Source organism: Dreissena polymorpha, chromosome 8 (assembly GCF_020536995.1).
Source record: "Dreissena polymorpha isolate Duluth1 chromosome 8, UMN_Dpol_1.0, whole genome shotgun sequence".
In the NCBI taxonomy this organism is placed as follows: Eukaryota; Metazoa; Mollusca; class Bivalvia; order Myida; family Dreissenidae; genus Dreissena; species Dreissena polymorpha.
Genome location: NC_068362.1, coordinates 16527400 through 16544631, shown reverse-complemented (window position 1 = coordinate 16544631; position 17232 = coordinate 16527400).

Sequence of the window (17232 nt, the reverse complement as noted above, 5' to 3'; positions counted from 1 at the left end):
TCTATGGAAAAGCGCCATGAAATGTAAGTGGTTTCAGGCAAGTAGAAATTGGGTTGGTTAAAAACAAAGTGTCATAAAATTCAAAATAGTATCATTAAAGTAATATTTTGAACTTAGTTTTTATAGATACACTATATACAGCAAACATACCAAGAAATTGACAGATTTACCGTTTACTTTTTTAAATAAAAATAAAAATGCAACATGCATGGTTCGTTTTTTCAGCAGTAAATCACCCAATTTAGCCATAACGTTGTTTTAATTTTAAAAATTGAAGAATGTGCATAAAAAATGCAACATATTTAGCAATAAACATAGCTTATATGCCATATCAAATCAAATCACGTTAGAAAAGAAATAAAACGCGTCACAAAAAAGTATACGTCGTCGGCAGGATTCGAACCTGCGCGGGAATATCCCAAAAGATTTCTAGTCTATTGCATTAACCTCTAGGCTACGGCACCTAATATTAGGCTCTTCAACCTTCGAAGAAATCGCGGGAAATCATTAGGTGTGGGCTACCTTAATGAAATGTTTGTTATTAATATCAAACTATCACTTAAAACATTGTGTTTTTGTGTTTGTTTAGCTACAGACACCGTGTCATAATATCAGTATAATTAAATAATATGTTGTACTATGAGCAGAGCCTACAACTGACAATATATTCGTTTCGCCTAGATAGCAAGCAATGGCTAGTTCTCATGAAATTGATACAGGCATTAGAATGAGAATAATTGATATTTAGTAAAGTACAGCTAACCGTAAGATTAATATACGAAAATGATTCTATTGCTATCACGTATCTGTTACATGCACACATAATATAAACACAAAAATAAAGAAGCAGCATTCGGTTGGTTCTGTTTAACTTGTTTTTAAAGGCTCGCTGACCTCGCTACAAAGGAAATCCATTGATAAGCTGACTACAGGGTATATGTGTGATTTCATCAGACATGGATATTTGTTTTTGTTTTTTTCAGGTCTCTATCTACCCCATGCGAAACTTATTCTTATTATAATAAAAAATGGATCGTCAGACAAGCCGACCAACATAATAAATGACTACCTTTACATCCCCGCGCTTATTTAAAAAATATTTACCTTCATTGACGCTCTTTTTTTGGAGTGAAGATCCCGATATTAGTGAATCAAGAATTGTCCGAAATAGTTAGGAATGTGTATCGACAAATAAACCATCAACTATAGCTATATAATATCTAAAACTGTAAAAAATCAAGTAATTATCTCCGTCACATTTAGCCAATGCATGTAAAAGTTTAATATGAGTTTTTATTGCAGAAATATTTTATCAATGCATATTTATGCTATGTTTTTTTTTAAATTGATACAGTTTTGATGCAGCTGTGAAATGTGTAGGAGAAACAATCTTCTAGCAGTGTTGTCTTGTTCTCTACTCGCAGTTTGTGAGAAATTGCTGAATTAATTATTTTCTTTCATAACTATTTACTACAACATTAAATAATCTTTTGCTTGATATGAATACATACTCCAATGCGTAAAATAATTAATGCAACGTGTATTTTTTATATAAAACATATGTTCTTGCATTAAAACGGTATTAGGTAAGCACCACTCTTTTTAAAAATAAATACAGTCCAATCTGACTTAGCGGTCACGGGAGTATAGCGTTAACTTGGAAATTGGTTAGATTTATTCCGACGAAAATCAGTCCTGACATTAGTATAACGTTCACATGACGTGCGCGGCCAGTATATTTCACACCGAAAGACATCTTCATCCGTGTTAAAGGGACCTTTTCAAGTTTTGGTAAAATGACTAAATTGAAACAAAACACACACACCAACATATTTGCAAATTTTCGGTGTAATTATGCTGTATTCGAGCAAAAAGTAATACTGAACATTAATATGCTCTAGAATATCTTTAAAATAAATCCTTTGACGATTTAAAAACCTGAACATTATAAAGCGTTTCAAACGTTAAACGATCGAATAATTTAAAGAATTTTGTTGTTATCGTTATATTTTGTGACATTACGAGGACTGCTTACGTAAAGTATAAAATACATCACTCATTGTATGAGCACGGATAGCCGAGTGATACCAATGCTAGACTCTTACTCCAATGATCAGTGGTTCGAGCTCGGTTGAGTATTACTTTTTTCTGATCTTATTCAAATAAGTGACACTCTGAATTTAAAAGATTTATTTAAGCTCTCTCTTGCATTTACAAGAATACAATCGGTTTTGAAATGAGATATTAACCAGTTGGCATGAACCGTCAACAAATCAGTCGCGTGTATAAGCTTTGCTAACATAAAAGTCTACACGAATATAAAAACATAAATGAATTTAATATTCATACAGCCAATAACTGAAATAAAAACACATTATTTAATCTTTATTATTACTTGTCTGTTGAATTGTATGAGCATTACTGCTTGCGGCGCATTCATAATTTTATGTTGTGCTTAAATCTAGCTGAATATATTGCCATTTGCACATAGTGTCCATTTTGCCTCCAATTGATGAAGTAATATATAATTCAATTGTATCGTGCATAATGCATGACTAGAAACTCGCCAATTATACAGGACATAACTGTAGGTGTATTGTTCATGTAGCTGAGAATATGCCTCTGAAAGAGATACCATTTATTTGAAACATTCGGCCGAAATGCAAAGTTGAACGGAAAGCGGTTTGTACAGTGGTGCAGACTTTCCAATAAGAATAAAGTAACGACTGAATCACTTGAAAGGCAAATAGAGTGGACACGGAAAGACGTTAGTTATTTTAGTTAGTTTAAGTCCTTATGAGGTTTGTATTAGAGAGATTGGATACTATAGGCGGGTAGAGAATGGTTTTTAACAACACCAGTGGCAGTATCTAATGTTGCAACAAGAGGTGATTTGATGACAGACGAACAGTGCAATCTAGTTAGCCAAACATAACTCGTTTGAATTTATTGAAGCCCATATTTATACATCATAAGAATACTCAGATAATTAACCGAGCCACATACTATTATGTTCGATTTGTTAAATCAAAACATTAGTTTATGTAGTTAAATCATAAAACTCGTAGATACGTTCATGAAGAATCAGATATAAACATAAGCTGCACAAGCATATATTGATGCGTGTCCACAAACTTGCAAGTATTGACAACGTAAAAAATACAGTATTTAAGAAGTGAGCGTAAAACGAAAACACGAAACACATGACAAAGCCAACGATTGGTTTTAGTTTCAATTAAAGTTCAATTAGAATTTTTTTTGTATTATCAACGTACCGCTCATGTATTGATTGTTCACTTAAATTAAGATATAATTCACTTCATGATTACGATAACTGTAGATGTGATAACTATAAAAACTTGGAGAATGATTTCAAACAAAGTGACATTAAAAAATTTGAGGATTTTCCCAATAGGAAATGTGGGGTTTTCCAGAGCTGTAAGTTTTGTTAGTAGTTTAATCACTTTTCTTCCTATAAAATCATTGAGATAATGGGTTCATTAATGGATGCAAACATATTTTTATGTGACAAAATGCATATTTTTTCGTAAGATTCGGGACAAAGTGTTCTACATTTCTACTATTCAGAATGATCGTTTAAGATTACTACATATCTGATTACAATACATACATGCTAATAGAATATGAAACTAATTTAAAAACATCGACAATTGTGATAAGTTTGCGGCAACAACTATTAAGCATAAAAAAGAACTTTAAACAAATGTAATCATATATACATATGTCACAAATGTTTATTATAATACAAGGCCATTTTTAAAAATATAATATGTATGTTTGTATTGTATTGTATTGCCTATATGTACTTTCAATGAACTAAATAAATAGTGTTTAAACCAAGAGCAAGTTTAAATTAACACCTGTATCCCCTTGATCAAACGTAAGGGTAATAATTCAAAGATCAAACAGCACATAATACTATTTGATCTTTCTATAGTCTCAACATTAATCAATCCTATTATAACGATATTGATAACTGTGGTTAACATTCAAAACATGCGTGCGAATGCTTTAATGTTAATGCCGTACTAAAATGTCAATGTTAATGCCGTACTAAAATGTCAAAGTTCAAACTGTTATTTAATAAAATACTTGACAGTGTTATTAAAAAACTAGCCACAAATACTTACCTGTTGAGGGGGGTGTTACACCACACGCATATATGTGTCTTTGCTAAGAATGTGAAGTTCACATTTCGAGCTCAAAGCTCGAAAATGGGTATAAAAATACGACAAATCAAGCATGTATCATATTATGCCCAGATACAATGATAATAATAAATATAATAATTGTATGCCTGAATAAAATAATTATGTTAATTATACTTCACTGCTATTATCCACTCATTCAACATTTAGGCAAAATTTAATGTACATAGTGACCACACATTAAGTTAACTTTTACTTCAAATGATGATATTCAACATTAAGTGCTCCAACAATGGGATAGAAAATTCCAACAAACAGTTTATATAGCGTCAAATGAGAAATGGAATTTTGATGGCAAAGAATAAACTGTTGTAGACTATTTTAATTATCATGGCACTGTTTTCAATTACACAGAGAGTTTTAAGCTGAATCAAGAATATTTAGCAGGTAAAGTAATTAAGGCATTCAACGTACTATTGCAACATTGTAAAAAGTACGCACTAAAGCCAAAGATACTGTGTCAACTTTTTGATTTATTTGTTGGCTCTATACTTATCTATTCAGCAGAGGTATGGGGATTTGCGCAATCAAAAGAACTAGAGAGAATACATGTACATCTGAAATTTTGCAAACGTATTTTAAAACTTAAAACTAATATATCTAATGCGGGCGTATGTTGGGAGTTAGGTCCATACTCTCTGTTCATAGCAAGGTATATACAAATTATTAAATACTGGAGTTAAATTATACATACAGATAATATTAGTATTAAAAGGTTTATGAGCAGGCCAAAGCAGATTATAACGATGGATTAAACAAATGGGTATATAATGTTAAGTTATTGCTATGCAATCATGGTTTCTCTTAAATTTTGAAGACGCTAAAAATGTCGATTTTAAATCATTTATTTGTATTTTTAAACAACGTATCATTGACAATTTTATTCAGGAATGGTCCCAGAGCATGGAGACAAACCATGTTCTTAATACTTATGTACTTTTCAAAAACAATTTCCGTTATGAATCATATCTCGATTCACTACGTAGCAGCCTAAGAATGTTTTTCTGTAGGCTAAGACTATCGATTCACCCACTAAGAATACAAACCGGTAGATATGGTAGAAAAAGAACTGCTAGGTATCAACGTTATTGTTTATTTTGTAATTCACAAGATATTGAAGATGAATATCATGTTATGCTTATTTGTCCATTTTTAGAGGAGATACGCAAAAAAAACATGTACCAAAGTATCATTACCAACGTCCATTGATGGTTAAATTTTTTGAAATGTTGGGCATTGATAACAAAACAAAATTTATTAAAATTTCTCTTTTTATTAAATACGTTTTGACTAAAAGAAACTGATTGTTAAATGTTAGTTCATCCTCGTTAAACAAGGACACATACTTTAACATTTTGAATAATACAATATGTATGTATATCACAATCAAATGTAATAAGTTTTATAATAAAGACCAGGTATACCGTATATACAGGTATATCGTAGTTACTGAAAATATATGATTACCGTGACATGAATGTTCTTAATTGACCTTTCGACAGCGAGAGTGAAGCCACGCCCACCGATTTCAAGGGGGGTCACTCCGCCGAAGTCCGTCATAAAAATGGCTACGCGAATCGGCCGCATAAGTGAACCAAAAAGGCCTCATGGTATACCAGAAAGGCCATACAATAGTTTTTATTATCATTGAATAGTGGTGCTGAATATAATTATCATATCTATTAAATAGTCAAAACTTTTTTATTAGTCTACTTAAAAGCCGTTAAATTTATCATCAAAGTCGGCAAAATTATCGCCAATTATCGCATACAGTATGAATTGTTCGTTAGTCACAATATTTTTCCTTGAGTAATAGATGTTTCAGTTTTTTAATTAAAAGCCGTTAATTTTTGCAACCGATGGCAACATCGCAAATGTGGCACAGGTAAGTAAATTTATTATAATAGAAGACGAAGAACGTTTTTATTGAAATCCGATATAACACATATCTACAATGCGTTTGGTCAAAATGACCCATGCGCATTGTTATAATCGTATAACAAAGTCAAATTCGTCAAAAAGTAACATACACAATATATTATTATATATTATTATTTCCTCGAAAACTATCTTCTGCAATGTTTAAAATATAAAAAGTTGAAAGAATTTTCATGTACAATAAAACTCGCTAATCAGACCGGGTTTTCAAAGGGTCATTCACAGTTTGCGGCATCTGTTTTGATAACGGATTAGTAGAAAGCCCACATATGGTGTAAAATGACACTTATTGGCCCCTATTGATAATTACTTGCGCATTTGAAAATAGTTTCTTAACTTACATTAAATTTGGAAGACTTAAACCGAAAGAAATAAAAAATGTTTTATTCTATGTGATATTATTAAAAATAATAACTGATTGTCTTTATTATTACGATTTCATTAGCATTAAAAAAATCTAGCAAAGTTTATAATGTCTTATTTATTTGCCGACTGCATTAGAATGTCAAATTTATTTAACGTTGGCCACCTTTGAAAAATGGTTTTAAATGTTCCTTTCTAATTTGTCTATATAGAGGATAAACAAGTACAAAGTTATACTCTTTTTTTATAACGTGTCCGTTGCAAAACTTACATTTTCTATTTTCGCGTAGTATCTTATTATAACGACTGTGTTTTGCTTTCGGGCGATCGCTTAATATGTTGAGATTAAGCTGTTCGTGTGGACGACCACAAACTGACAAAGACGAATCCAACGTTTGAATTTTTCAAGATTAGTACCCGGTTGAGGGAACGGAAAAAACGTACTTCCATCTTTTAACCGTTCTGGATACCTTGTGTCTGAATAACAAGTGCCATAACAGCACCTTTCAACCATTTTCTTTGTTTAAAACACAGAATTACGTATAAGCTTATGTGTCGGACAACGGCGAGTTTGACGGACAAAATGGCGGATAGTAACGGGCCTAATCTATGCTGTAATCTGATTGGTTAATAAGCCTGTCAATCAATCGGCTGTCGAAAGGTCAATTATGCTTTGTTGGTTTTGTTATATTGACAATGTACATTGTGCAAGTCATAATAAAACACATGTTCTGTTCTATATTAAAATAAAATGTTCAATAGTTCGCCTAAGTGTAGGATGTCAAAAAATTGTGCTCTCATATTGTGGATTATTTTGAGAATACCAGTGAAAGGGAAAATCTGATTTTTGTCAGTGATATTCATTAATGTTTGACGGATGCAATACTTTATTTATCTTTAAAAAAAGATATGTTTAAAGTAGAAAAATATTTAAAACAATTTTATGTGTGTAAATATTTTGGGAATATTTTATAAACGGATTAATATTTTACCTGTGGTAAACACTTTCTCAACGGATTAACATACTTACAATCACAATGTGTCTGATAAGATAAAATAGAGATCAATTACTGGATTTATCTGCAGTATCTAGAAATCATACAATACCAAACAAAGGTACGTTCACCATTTTAAAGCATTACAATCTTTTGAAATATAGAGGTGACCTAGGTGGTAGGGATCAAGAGTTACGTGTATGGTACACAAATAGTGGAGTAAATTTAAATAATCTACAAAGTTAACCATCACAAATTCCAACTGTAACATCTTTTATAAGACACAGTACACAAAAGATTTCAGGTGCAAACTTCAACAACCTCTCATACTCCACGAAATGCAATACACTCAATGGTCTAAATAAAAAAATATCTTGCCTTACATTTAACTGTAATTCTGTTGTCAGAAATAAAGATGTTTTGATTGATCAATATCTGAGAAAAGGAAACATCGACTTTGCCGTATTCACAGAAACCTGGTTTTCAGATGAAAAGCGACACCAAATAGATACATCAGACATAAATCAAAATGGTTACACAAGTACTGTAAATCGTTCAAATAGAATAGGCGGCGGAGTGGCTTTAACTTGTCGGACTATAATTACGGTACGAAAAGTGTTAAGTAGTAATATCCGGACATTTGAGCATGGTTTATGGCAATTGATTCTCAAGAACATTACAATTAATGTAATTGGCTTGTACAGACCACACTCATTAGGGACTGAACATCAATTTTTGACAGAATATGTCTAATTCATGGCGGACATTGTTCCCAACTATTCAATTCTTATGATTCTTCGAGATTTTAACTTACACGTCAACAAAACTAACAGTGTTGTGACTAAATTTAAGAATTTAAGAACTCTTGTAGCAATGGGTTTAGAACAACATGTCAATTCCAGCACACACATAGGGAAATACACTCGACCTTGTAATCTCTGCGGCTACAAATGGTATTGAAATCAATTCGTGTGAACCAGGCCCTTTTTTCAGGCCATTGCTTAGTCAAAGTCGTTACCAAAGTACACAAAGAACATATCAAGAGTCACACCATAACATTTCGAAATTTTAAAAACATAGACCACTTAGCATAAACTAACGAACTCAATAAAATGTCAATTACAGCAGACAAAGTAGATACTTGTGTAGAGCAATTTGAAGATGAAATCTGTAGAATTCTTGATAAACACGCTCCATACATTGAGAAAAACAAAATTTGTCGTGCTCCAAAATCAAGGTTTAATGAAAATATTCTTGACCTAAAACGCAAAAGACGCAAACTGGAACGCGTGTGGAGAAAATACAAGCAACCAGACCAGTATGAACATTTAATAAAATGCTTGAAATAAATACACCTTCAAGTTGAATACAGAGAAGACACGTTCGCTTAGTCAAAAAGTAATTGATTTTCAAGGAGATTCCAAGGAGATTCCCAAAAACTCTGCAAGTTTGTCTCAGAATTAACAGGAAAGAATACTGATAACCCTAAGCCCGAAGGTGAAAGCGACACCGTGATAGCTAAACATTTTGCCGATCACTTCCTGAATAAAATTAACAAAATTCAAGATGCCCTAGCAAGTTTCGAAAAAATCACACATCGATCACAAGAAAGTACCGTATTTCGGTATGTTCGAGGAGCTCACCCAAGATGAAGTGAAAAAAACCATCAATCATCTGCAATAAAAATCATTCGAACAAGATGCATTGCCAACAAGAGTTACTATCGTTCGTGACAAAATTGGTTAATCTCTCTCTGAGTCAATGAGGTTTTCCTTCAAAATTTAAACAGGCAATAGTTAGACCACTTCTTAAGAAAAGTAGACTAGACGATAAATCAGTCAGCCTATTGACAATTCCATTCTTGTGAATCTGCTTTACTTAGATTTGTCAATTATATATTCGAAGGTATGGAGGAACAAGATGTTACAGCACTTATCGCCATTTATCTGGGTGCTGCCTTCGATACAGCCGATCATGACATTCTACTAGACGTGTTGAAAAAACAATACTGTACATGTGGTACGGCACTAAACTAGATATACAGGTACTCTTATCTTCGTTCAAGAAGCTATCGTATAAGTTTTAATTTAGCTGTATCGTCGGCACGTTCTTTGTAGTTTAGTGTCCCCCAGGGTAGTTGTCTTGGTCCATGGCTCTACCTGTCGTACGCCGGAACACTGTTTCATGTCGTTCCTCCATCCATCACAGTCTGCGGTTTTGCAGACGACCACACCGCAAACAAGCGATTCAAACCTACATCTTTTTCTGTTGAAAGATCTGCCATTCATAAACTTGAACGTTGCGCACTCGTTATTAACAACTGGATGAACGAGAATAAACTGTAAATGAACGCATCAAAAACGGAATTCATCATGTTCGGTAGTAGACCCCAATTAAATTAATGTCAATCTAAAGAAAAGATATTACTGGTGACACTGTTAAAGCAGAAAAATACATACGGTATTAGAGTGCATATTTAGATGAAACATTGAATTTTAAAGAACACATCAAAATTAAGTGCCGAACAGCCATGTACAACTACCTTAAAATAAAAATATAAGGAAATACTTAACAAAAGAAGCAACAGAAATACTCGTGTTGTCTTTGGTAATATCCTATCTGATGTATGGTGATCTCATCTTGTATGGAACAGCTCAATGCGAAAAAAACAAAATGCAACGTATCTAAAACATGTGTGCCAAATTGGTACGACAAAAACATGACAGTTCAAAAGATGCTTTGCATGAACTACACTGGCTACCAGTAAGTGCCAGGATAACATTCAAATTACTGACCTTCATGTATAATTGGTTGGTCACGCGCCAAAATACCTTACAGAACTTTTAACAGAAAAAGTACCAGAATGTAAGCAACGATCTACCGTCTCGTTTGACGGATGTTATGATGTTAAACGCACGTAGGGAAAAACTTTGATGGACATGAGTTTCGGAGTTGTTGGTCCGAAACTGTGGACTGACCTACCATCAAGCATCCAGACTTCTGTCTCAATAGACATTTCTCTTCAGAGACTTTTACAACATATCTTAATTTGAATACCTGTGCTTTTAAAAATAACCGAGACTCAGTTGTATGGGCTTATTTGTCCAACAACCAGGACTCGGAGAACCAGGAACTTAAAGAAGTGTGCGGGCTACTTTGCTCGACAAGGATATTTATTGTACAAGTGACCGGTAACCAAAAATCATTAGGGTTTCTTTGCTAAATGATTGAATGACATCATCCAGCTGTCTTTTAGTCACAAGGTGACAGGTGACCGGTAGCTGCGGAATCCGACAGCCAGAGTGCAGAAAAATCCTTTCACGTATCCTTTCAGTTAATGAAAAACAGTGTCTTTCAAATATGTTACTTCTACTGTGTTTTAATATTGTATCCGGCATTGTTTTATTGCTCAAGTTCCTTACAGCATTTTTATTTATATCACACTATTTTAGATTATTAATCCTTTAATCAATGTTTCGTAATAGTATCAATCACTCTTATTTTTATCAACTTTATATACCGATATATGTTTTGTACAACGCCATTGAAGATAATTATATAAATAGGCGTTTCATCAAATTAGCAAGTTTCAAGTTTTAAAAGAAGAGTTAAAAGGCAGTTCACTAAGTAACTATACACTTTCTTGTCTTGTCCTATTTATGTATAATATTGAAGCTTTAAAACGTTATATTGATATAAAAATCACTTGTGCTACAGTTTTCAGATTAAGTGTTGATTTCTAAATCGAAGTGTAGCCTATTTGTTAAAGAAGAGTGAAATATAAGTCTCATTAAAGAGAAAATAAACATTTTCTGACCGGTAGAAAGAATGTATATTAAGATTTTATGTACACAAACTTGAAATTTTACAGTTTATTTATTTTAATTTGAAATGGGTTTTTTTTACCGATAAAGTGTAGCTATCCAATGAAAAACGCAATGTTATTTCCCTATCTATGTCCAAAATTATAAAAATAGTAACATAACAGGCTAATCTAGTCGCTTGATTTCACGTTGGACAAATTTGATCTCTCTGCTTAAACTATACAAATCGAAGATTGGAAAGCTATACATTGCAAGAAACTTGCTTTTGACGTTTAAATAATTTAAGATGGTATCGATCTTATCATAATGATACATTTAGGTATAACATATATTTCTAGTTTAACGTATGCATTTAACATTAAGCAATGCCAGTATAATGTCTGAATATGAGTGATAAAGCGATTTTTTTATAAAGCTTTATAGTGTTATGGCCACCCGCGATTAAGGTTTCAAACGTCGTTATAACTTGTTCATTAAAATGAAATTCGATAATGAACATTTGCTCATATATATGCGCTTGAAAAAGAGGAATTTCTATAACTGAATTCCACAATCGAAGCCTAAATGTATAGGTTTTCAAGATAATAAACTCTTTAATCAAATACATTGTACATGTATGTACTTAATTATAGGGTTTTATGTTTTAATGAGAACATTTTTTGTGTGCAGTATTTTCATGTGTAAGAAATAAAATGCTGCAGTGTCTTAACCGTTATGATTTAATAAAAACAAAGCTTGTGAAATTACTCCATGTATTGACATGGTAAATATACTTTGCTTCATTAATAAGCGTAATCTTTCGTTTACTTTTCATTATAAAACAAGGTACGTTTCATAAGGGTGTTTGATGTTTTGTAATAGAAACATAACAAACGAATATTGTCTTTATCTCACAATCGCTCAAATGTATCAATTACACAAGGTTTCTCTTTTTCATACAATATAAAGAAGTGAAACTCCAGCTGCTGGAGCAGTATTGCTTTCTCATTATATAAAATTAGTTGGTCCTAGTACATGTATGTTTAAAAACCACGTCACAGTTTGCTGTATTTTATTTCACCGCGTTCACGTAGCGTTTTCCGAAGTAATGAAAAGACCGTGGCGATACTTGTTACGGGACCATGGATATTTGACACTAGTTATATGGTCTGAATTGTGGAAATGATACGCAGAGAAATGTGGATATGAATTGTTTCATTCATGGTTATGATAAATAATTACAATATCATTTATTTTATCCGTGTTACATTAGTTTTGAAACATAATATCATTTAACTAATTATAGAAGTAAAATAAAGTGTAAATAGTGTGTAATGTTATTTGGACTCAATTTTACGTTCAAATACACATTCAGTCGAGTTTATTATCAGCTTTCGTAATGAAACGGATTTAATAAACGGCCACTTGACACAACAAAACATGAAATGATTTCCTGTGTAACGAAAAATAAAATTGCGTGTTATATTTTATGATTGTTTTGGATTGCCTGGTTGAAATTGAACGTAATATAAAATTGTGTTTGATAACTGAAAATCATCTCAAAAAGGAAATTACGATTAAATTACCATTTTGCCTTTCCTGAAACGGAGAGTTTATACAACATAGTATTATATTACCAGCTGATCGGTATATAACGAAATAATGTTGAGCAATAACCGGACAATAATATGCGCCTCCGGACGCAATGTTTTCTAACTCATCAAACACCACATCAACACAAGGAAATGGTTTGTCCACTGACCGAACAACTGACGTTGCCGTATGGATGTCGACATCGGAAATACACCATGTACCAACTAAAGAACGGGACACGATTATTTCCGAATGGTTATATAAAACTATACCTATTCTACTATTTTGTGTAGGACTAGTAGGAAACATCCTTACAATCAAAGTGTTGCTACGACTAGGACTGCGTAGACAGCCAACGCTGACATTTTTATTGTTCCTAGCAATTACAGACACAGTCATACTTTTAACAGTGTTGCCAAGATACTGGATCGTCTACACGTTTGATTTTGATATTAGACTGTTAGGCAATGCAATTTGTAAGCTGTATTATTTCGTGGTGTATTCAGCCATGCAATATTCATCGTGGATTTTAGTTGGGGTTAGCATAGAGCGTGCTGTCAAAACATATTTTCCACTACGATACAAAAACATTTACACAACAAAGCGGGTGTTGATAGGTCTGTTCGTGACGTTGTTTCTCCTTTGTTGTGTTAATGTGCACTTCTTTTTTACAAACGGTATAAATGAGTATACAGAAGGTGAATGCGGATCATTATCGCCAGAATATTTCCTTTTTGACGATTTCGTTTTTGTCTATATAGACATGTCATTTGTAAGTTTCGTTCCATTTTTGATAATGTTTGTGTGCAATATCTTACTCATTCGAAAACTGCAAAAAGTCCAGAAGCAGCGACCAACTATGATGCATGATCTCTATGTCCACCGAGCCAATCGCTTGAGCATGAAGATGACAAAGATGCTTGTCCTTTGTACGGCCTACTTTCTTCTCGCTACTGCACCCATTTCTACATACTTCGTGGTGGAATCATACCTGCGTCCCGGCTATGAAGAATCTGGCAATTATTTGGCTCTGGCTAAAAGGGACCTTATTTGGGCGGCCTGCTACCTTTTCGGGTTGTCCAATTACTGTGTGAATTTCTATTTGTACACCGCGACGAACGATAGATTCTACAAGGAGTTCAAAGCATTGATTCATTGTCAGCCAAGGTAACTATTACATTTCTATTATTTATTTAATGTTGAAATGCTGTCCCACACACGTGTCCCGATGGATTTTTTTAAACCATATGAAGAGTTTTACGCTATCGTCATTTTAAATTATCATATTCCGCAGCCCCTTATCAAGAACATTATGTCAATTATGACTGATAAGCGAATAAGAATCTACTTTTTGCTTAAATTTGTGCAAGAAACGTTTCATTGATCAACGATGCAATCAGTATTGACAAAAACAAATATTTCAATAATGACTGATAAGCGAATAAGACAATACTTTGTTACTTTAATTTATGCAAGAGACGTTGCATCAATCAACGTTTCACTCTGTATTGACAATTATTTTGAAATAAGTGCTTCCAATATAAATACACATAGGAATATTGGCTTTAGTTATTTATTATTCAGAGGCATATTTTCGCTATATTATAATCATAATCAATGGAAGAAAAAACAAAACAAATAAAATATTTTACACACTACAAATTAAAAACCCTACAGAAAACTCCAAAATCCAAAATAAATGGCAATTCCTTTTTGGAGAAAATGAACTTAATTGGAAACACATATTTACCATGCCATATAAAGCAACTATTGAAAGCACACTGAGAAATGTTCAATATAAATACATCCAAAGAATTATAGCTACAAATAAATATCTCTTTAAATGCAAATTATCTAACTCAAATCTGTGTGACTTCTGCAGTGAAAACATTGAAACTATAGAACATCTTTTTTGGGAGTGCAAACACATCCAGCCTATTTGGAATCAATTAATATCTTTTCTTGAACAACATCAACTAAACGTTAAACTATCTTTCTCAAATGTAAGTTTCGGAATTAACTCATTGAAATCAATAGACTGTAATAATATTGTGAATTTTATGGTTATATGGATGAAATATTTTATCTTAAACACGAAGTACAAAAAAAAAGTACCAAATTTTAATTGTTTTGCCCATAGTCTTAAACTAAAAATCCAGATTGAGACAGAAATAGCCCTCAGTAATGACACATTACAAATCTTTGAACAAAAATGGAATTGGATTAAATTCTCATAATGTTTTGTCCACTTACAGACATTCCACTCTAATGTTAGTTTATCTCTCTAAAATAGTTTTGTTTATTTTTTTTATTCTTATTTTTCAATCAGACAAGATCATTGTGAATTTACAACAAAACACACAAGTCCAGTATACTTTCTTCCGACTTTATACAACTCATCATTTTTCATAACTATTCCTCTGTTGTTCTTTTCTCTATTTTTTTTATATATTAGCATATCTTGTATAACATGTCTGAATTATATTGCTTTGTACAATCACTATGTTGTATGATCATATACATGTTTACATTGTATGTACGATATTGAATAAAAAAAATCATAATCAGTTCTTCAGGCAATATAAAAATATTAAGATCAATTAAGATAAATATCAACGAAAACGGATTGGTGAGTCATAAACTGAAAGAAGACCTTTGTTAATATCTTCCTGAGTTAATAGATTCTGCAAAAATAAAACCTATCAATATTTAACGACTTTATTCAATGGATACTGTTATTAGTAATAAATATTTAACAATTCTTTTAATATTTTTATCACAAAGCCTCATAAAACAATGTTTTCATGCGAAATGATTGTATGTCATTTTACTATCTACATGTATATTAGTTCACATTTTGGAATTCAATTTCCTGCGTTTTTAATCTTTTTTAAGCTTTTGCTACGTCAGACAATTTACGTAACGCCAAGAAGATGCACTTATGATTAGATATATTAAAATATAGCGCTTTGCTAACATGTGAGAATTACAAAATTAAGCCTGACCTTTTAAGCGTGAGATCGATGGAATAATTGCTGTTCACCGTGGTCTATTGTCTATTTATTTGAGAAAAATTGTCTGAGCAAGGGACGCTCAATGATAATGAACAATTAAACGCATGTGTTCGATAAACGATTTTGTCATCAATTATTTCCAAGTAGTTTACATTGTGATTGCTTCTTCTTCAAATGTAATTGCAATATTACTATTTTTGGTCGTTTTTTATCTTGAGTGCAGTGTTCAATAACTGTGAGTAAATATAAATGACGTCACGAGAGAATTGCTGTAAAATCTGTTAAATACAAAACTGATGAAAATAATTTTGCGAATGCAAAATGCGTCATTTTGGGGTTAAGAAATGGCAACTTTAACAGATAACCTATTGCATGAAATGATGATATATGTATTGCATTATATTAGTTTGGATATTTAACTAGATCTTTTTGAGTAGAATATGATCAATCCTAATTAAAATAACATTTTTCTGAAATGTAAAGACAACCCGAAACTTTCACAAATCGCGTGCTCGCAATTAAAACATATATCAGTGTTGCATTATTGATTATATCGACTGAATGCTTAGTTCATTTAAGCGAAGGAGGTCGAATTTGTTTGGTTCATTAGAAAACTCGATTACTCCTAAATAGAAAAATGCATCATTAAGGTACAAAAGATAGTGTAGCTGAATTTAACCAACACAAAGAAAAATATGAGTGAAAATTTGAATCTAATCATGATATGAACATTGTAAGGTTAGCTCAACTACTCCAACTTTGCTTTGCGAATCAAAATGTTTGATGACTAGACAGTCTGTTCCTTGTACGCATTGTCAGAGTTAGTTAGCGCTCGTTATATACTTACTCAGCTTATCCGGAATTCCCACTGCAATATTTTTATTTTCCATTGTAATATGTACTATGACAACATTTTACAACTTTGCTGTATCTTGACATAACAACAACAACACCGTACATATTCTGAATAACCTGTGATAATAAATGGAGAGTGGTTTAGTATTGAATAAATCATCCATGAGATAAATAAGTCGAAAATAAATTTCAAAGACACCTATTTTTTTTACTTTTTTCTCCAATTAATTCAATCATTTCATTATTAACCTACTTATTTCATTCAATCATCTGTCGTCATCTGTTTCACGTATCCGGCAAATATTCTTACCGACGACGCTAGACCTATTGCAAGTCTGCAAAAATGTGGTTAGGTAGTAAGTCACGCCTTTAAATATGCTTTCGATCATTCCATCGGTCTTATCTTGAACAAACTGTTTACGTAAAAGACACACCGTTTTTG